This window comes from Monodon monoceros, unplaced genomic scaffold (genome assembly GCF_005190385.1).
Source record: "Monodon monoceros isolate NGI ecotype Baffin Bay Population unplaced genomic scaffold, NGI_Narwhal_1 Super_Scaffold_20, whole genome shotgun sequence".
Lineage (NCBI taxonomy): Eukaryota > Metazoa > Chordata > Mammalia > Artiodactyla > Monodontidae > Monodon > Monodon monoceros.
Genome location: NW_021703777.1, coordinates 103,405,875 through 103,411,874, shown reverse-complemented (window position 1 = coordinate 103,411,874; position 6,000 = coordinate 103,405,875). Strand labels below are relative to the sequence as shown.

Here is a 6,000-nt window from a genome sequence, read left to right as displayed (position 1 = left end):
GTCCATCAAGAAGCTATGGAAGTGAGGCGGATATCCTTTGTGTGGATCCCTCAAATAAAGCTCTGTAGGACAGGAAAAGAAAAAAAAAAAAGGTGACCTCCATGTGGCAAATTTAATGATCAGTTTAAAATTCTCATCTCATGTGAATTCTCAACAGTATTTTCACAATGAAGCCCTCTTTCTTCCTTGAAATGTTTTCTTTTTCCTTCTGAGACGGTGCTTTTATCTTCTTTTGATGGCTTCTCCTTCAGCAGTCTCCCTTGGTGGATCCTCTGATCTGAACTCTAACCTTTGAAACGGCTCAGGAGTCAGTTCTTAGCCCACTTATCTATCTGTTCTCTCTCTAGAGCAGGGGTTGGCAAGCCCTTTCTGGAAAGGGCCAGATAGTAAATAGTTTAGGTTTTGCAAAACCTGTGGTTTCTTAAAACTACTTATCTCTGCGTTGCAGGGCAAAAGCAACCAGAGAGTAAAAGTATGGGTATGGCTTTTGTTCCAACAAAAGGTTATTTATAAAAATAACAACAGGCCATGTGCTGGCTTTGGCCCATGGTCTGGAGTTTCTGTTGTTGCTTTTGCTGTAGATGATCCCATCCAGTCCTGTAGCTTGAGATACCATCTGTGCCTCCCAGATGTGTAACATTAGCCCTAGTCTCTTCTTGAGCTCAAGATTTACAGATGCAGTAAATGTACTCTGTATTTCCACTGAAACGCCTAAGAAGCATCTCAAGGTTAACGTATACAAAACAGAGCTCCCGGTCCCATACCCCCACCCAACTATTTCTTTCTGTCTTCTCACCTATAAGCAGTAACTTAGGAATCACTGTTGTGGCCACCACTACTCTTAGCCCATATCTAGTTCATTAGTTTCTCCCTTCAGTCCAGCTTTTGAAATGTATGCAGAAGACAATTCTCTCCACTCCCACCCTTGCCACTATATCCATGTCACCACTGTCGTTCACTTGACCAATTGCAGTAACCTCCTGATTCTTCACCTTGCCTCCACCATTGTCCCCTGAAGTCTGCTTTCCACCAGAAGTCATCTTGATTCTTTAAGGTGTACGTCTGATCATGCCAGGTTCTGCTCCTCGTATACAAGTTCCTGTGTGGCCTGATACTGGGCTTCCCCTCTGAATTCATTGCTAACCATTCTTCCTTTTGACCACTGTGCTCCAGCCATCCTGGCCTCCTGGCCGTTTCTCAGACACGCCGTGCATATTCTTGCCTCTGAGCTTGCTCTGCATGCAGTGTTCCTGTCTAGATGTCTGCTTGACTCACGTCCTCACTTCTTTCAGCTCTGTGCTGAAGTGTTACCTATCAGAGACATCTTCCCTGGCATTTCCATATTTCTCTTTTTCCCTCTTTTCTTGCCCTGTACCTGCTAGAGTTAAAAACATCTTCATTGCTCCTATGCATTGCCTCCCCCACCAGAGTATAAGTTCCGTAAAAGCAAGGAATTTGTATACCTAGTACCTAAAACAGTGCTTGGGATACTGTATGTGTTCAGTAAATATTTACTGAATGAATGATTTTAAGAAAACCTCATAAGCTAAATGGGAAAAAAAGAAAGTAGAAAGAGAACTTGAATTTTTCAAAGTCGCATGGGTGTCCTCTGAGATTTCAGAAGCGATGGCACCCATTAAGAAGGAAGAGGAGGCTGTGAAGAAAAGGCAATCAAAGAACAAGAACTCTTGGAAATTAAAATTGTGATTGTTAAGACAAAGAAGTCAGTGGACGGTGTAGTGGGTTGAATGGTGTTCTGTTGTTTTAAGCCACCAAGTGTGTGCTAATTTGGTATAGCAGTCCTAGAAGGCTGATACAGAGAAGTTAGAACATAAGGTAAATAAATCTACCAGAAAGTAAACAAAATGTCTGAGACAGCAAAAAAATGAGGAAGAAAGAAGAGACATAGAGATTTAATCTAGGAAGCCTAACATTTGGCTAATATGAGTTCCAGAAAAAAAAGAACAGACAAAACGAAGAAGAATTTTCCAAGGAATAGTGGAAGAGATCTAAGAATTTAAGTACCCAAGTATTCTGAGTCCCAGACACTTTCTTGTGAAATCTCTGAAAGCTGAAGCTTTTATAAAGAAGACCCTAAAAGTCCCTGGGGTTGGGGTCAGGGCGGGGGGAGGGAGAACAGGTCACCTGCAGAGGACTGAGAATCAAACTGGTATCTGACTGACCCAGCAGCGCTGAAAGCTCAGCAACTGGAGTAATGCCTTTGAAGTTCTGAGAAAATGATTTTCCTCCTAGAATTTACCCAGGCAACCATTAATCTAGGGTAAAGACTGAATCAAGACGTTTCAGACGTTTAAGGACTTGGGAAATTTACCTCCCATGCATCCTTTCTTACACAACACAAGTTAGGGATATGCTTCTGCAAAACATGTAAGTAAACCAAAAAAGGTGAATGCATGGGATCCAGAAAACAGATCTAAGCTGGAAACCAACAAAGCAGAGTCTAAGGGTGCCAAGAAAGCTTCCAATCCAGATTGCAACAGGAAGAATGAGATTTCCAAAGGGAGCCGCTTGGGTAGAGAGAGAATTCCATAGTTTTTATGGAAGCTGTGAGACATTTGAATAATTGATAAATATGATTATGACTGACAATGGAAGGAAGAAAATTAGAAGCACAAGTCATAGAAGCTGAACAAGAAAGGAAATTTATTTATGACATTCTACCTGGCCAAAAATCAACACACAGACAGTGTTTCTTAAACTTGCCTGACTATGTGAATTATTTGGGGGTGCTTGCTAATAATACAGATATCCAGATTTCTCTCCTTAAGATTCTGATTAGATATGGGGGTCCAGCGATCTGTTTAACAAGTAATTCAGATTTTTCTTAATCTTAGGAAATATACTAACAGGAAAATATAGAAAACTCAGTGTGATTATGGAACATTTTATGAGCCTTGAAAAAATAAAAGTGCAGAAGATAAAATTAGAAGAGATAAGGATGAAGAGAGGTAAAAAGCCAGTTAGCTGAGTCAAGAAATACTGTATATGTTTGGTGGAGCAAGGAATAAAGCTGTGAAGTATTAAGATTGGCCAACAGAGAATTTAAAGGGAAAGGTTGGGGTCAAATAAACTAAACTTACCTCTCAGAGCTGAAATCAGTAGACAATATTCTAAAATTGTAAATTAAAAACTAACCATATTAATATATTATTTAGGGAGATGAAGATAACATCTAGATCTAAAGTAAGTTAAGGAGGCCTAGGTGGGTTGCTTGGATTGGAGAGAGGTGGGGACTTTTTTTAACCATGCACATGCATTGCTTTGTTTAAACAACAACAAAATAGATATTTATAAAAATAAATTGGCAACGACTTGGTTTCAATTGTAAAGAAGCAACCAGTCTGAGCTATAGATAATGAAGTTCAAGCTTAGGATTTATTGCTAGTTTTCTCTGAGGCTCTAAGAAAGGGCTATTTCTAATCTGTGCTTCAGTTGTATCTTTACAAGGTGATTACCACAGTGCTTGCTGCATGTACCGTGTCTCTCTGTCTATGCCTCATAGGTATAATATGGATTACCCTGTTCATTTTATAGTTGGTCAGGATAGGTAGTACAGGTTTCTCCACTATCCAGAAAGGGAGCAGTCCTATGAAACCATTCGTAAGCCGAAATGGCATAAAGCAAAGAAGCAATACCTTAGGATACATCTTGCTAATGAATGCACAAAATAAATGGAGAGAAAGCACAGGTGCTCACAGACACAGTTCAAAGCTATGGCAGCTTGCTGCTGAGATGATGAGTATATAGTTCCCAGGGAAGGAGCTTGGCTGGCCACTCTCACTGCTCAGGGGTGCTCGCTGCCTCTATAAGAGCTGCTGAAAAACACACCGAATGCTGTTTTCGATTTTTGCCTTTTTTTGTAAAAGTGAAAATCCTCTTAGGATTTCTTTCTGTTAGCAAAAACAGGTACTAATGTAGGTCTTTTGTAAAAGTGAAGTGGCGTAGAGCAAACTTTTCAAAAAGCAGGGGATACCTGTACCTATCTTTAAATCCACCTTTAGAGAATCTTAATACCCTTTAAGTGGAGCCTAATAGCATACTTATATCACTGACTCTAGAAAACTTTTAATGGATTCTCAGCCTTCCTTTGTGTGTTAGGTCAATGGTTAGCTCTCTAATTGTGCCAAGAGGACTCCTTTATTTTTAAATTTACAGGATGATGCTGATCCTGATAACATGTAGTACTCGCCCTGTCTTATCTGTGGGCATTGCTCACATTTTATTAGCACTTTTGTATTCTGGCATCTAGTATGTTGCCTTTTACATAGTACTAAATTGTATCTTGCTTAATTGAAGAAAATTGAGAAAATTAAGTTTCAGAGAAATTGAGTGACTTAATCAAGCTCAGCAAATAACATGGCAGATTCTTGGCCTCTGTATTCATTGCTCCTGTGCAAATTTATTGGTATGTTGCTCATCAAGGCATTATGATTATCAGATATCTAAGGCCCTATTTTATTTTCCCAGAAATTATTCTTTTTTTCTTTATTATTATGTTTTTATTTAAACTATTTCATGATCCAAATGGCTTCTAGTAGGTTTGGTTATCTGAGTCAGACCATTCACTTACATTTATATATTTTTTACCTTCCAAAATGGCAATTAGAAAACAATTTTAACATATATATTGGCATTACCTTAGTGTTTGAATATATTTAGATCCCAATTTAAAGAAAGAGATATCTAAGCACGCTTCTCACAGATCTTTAGATTTTAGTGATCACAGCCTAGTCTAGTCCTGTTTTTCCTCATACTTGAGTAGCATGTGCTCCTCTTAACATCTTAATGTTTGTTGGGGCTTGTCCCCAGTTAACAAGAGCTTTAGGGAAACTTAACACAAAATCAGTGTGCCAAAGGTATCATTTACCCTTAATTACAAAGGCAGCCTAGCTATTCTGTCAAGTTTCCTGTACTTCATTAATTTTAATAACAAACTTTCCTGGTTTGTACAACTTCCTGAATTCTTAGAGCTGAGATTATTGTTAATTTCCATCACAATGATAGGTTCCAAATGTAACAACTGAAGTAATATGCTAAAGGATTACATCTTTCTTCTCTTCAAAATTCTACCTTATCTTTGTGACTTAAAGTGGAGAAAAGGATCACAGATGGTTGATTGTTATTTGGAATAAGTGTTTCTATTTATATGTTAATATACTATATTTTTCTTAATTGCCATCTTTTTTTTATTTGCTCCATATATACTTATTTTAAAAATTACATAGGATAAAATTCACTCTTCTTTTTGGTGAACAGTTCTGAGTTTTAGTAGAAATATAGATTCATTTAAATATCATCACAATCATGATACAGAACAGTCTATCACTCCCCAAAATTTCCTGTGGCCCCTCTTTCAAGTCAACTCCACCCTCTACCCTCATCCTCTGGCAACCACTGGTCTGGTCTTTATCCCTATAGTTTTGCCTTTTCCAGATGTCATCTAAATGGAATTGTTTGAGTCTAGCTTCTTTCACTTAGCACATTACATTTTAGATTTTTTCATTTTCTTGTGTGTATCAGTAGTTCACTCCTTTTTATTATGGACTAATATACTATTCTGTAAAGTGCCATTGTGTGGGTGTAACAGTTTGTTTATCCATTTACCAGTTGGACATTGGGGTTACTTCCAGTTTTTGTGGTTATTGAGTAAAGCCACTATAAACATACACTTAGAAGATTTTGTGCAAACATAAGTTTTCATTTTTTCCTGGTTAAGTACTTAATAGTAGGATTTCTGGGTCATATGTTTAACTTTATAAGAAACTGCCAAAATCTTTTCCAAAGTTGCTGTACCATTTTCATTTCCTACCACTACATTTTATTTTAATAAAAAATATGTAAATGTGACCCACTTAAGTATCCTTGTTATTTATAGAAAAGTAAATAATCAAGCAACAGCTGATAATTTTGTTCTTTCTGTTCTTGTGTTGCTCATAGAAGACTTTAAAATCAGGCACAGAATTTGAAATTTGATGTGGT

The 6,000-nt window shown here is 37.6% G+C and overlaps 1 protein-coding gene across 1 annotated transcript in view; it reads left to right on the top strand.

The window, feature by feature from the left end:
• The window catches only part of PPA2 (pyrophosphatase (inorganic) 2), an 83,224-nt gene that overhangs the window by 5,874 nt on the left and 71,350 nt on the right, over window positions 1-6,000 (top strand). The gene's annotated exons all lie outside the window — the stretch shown is intronic.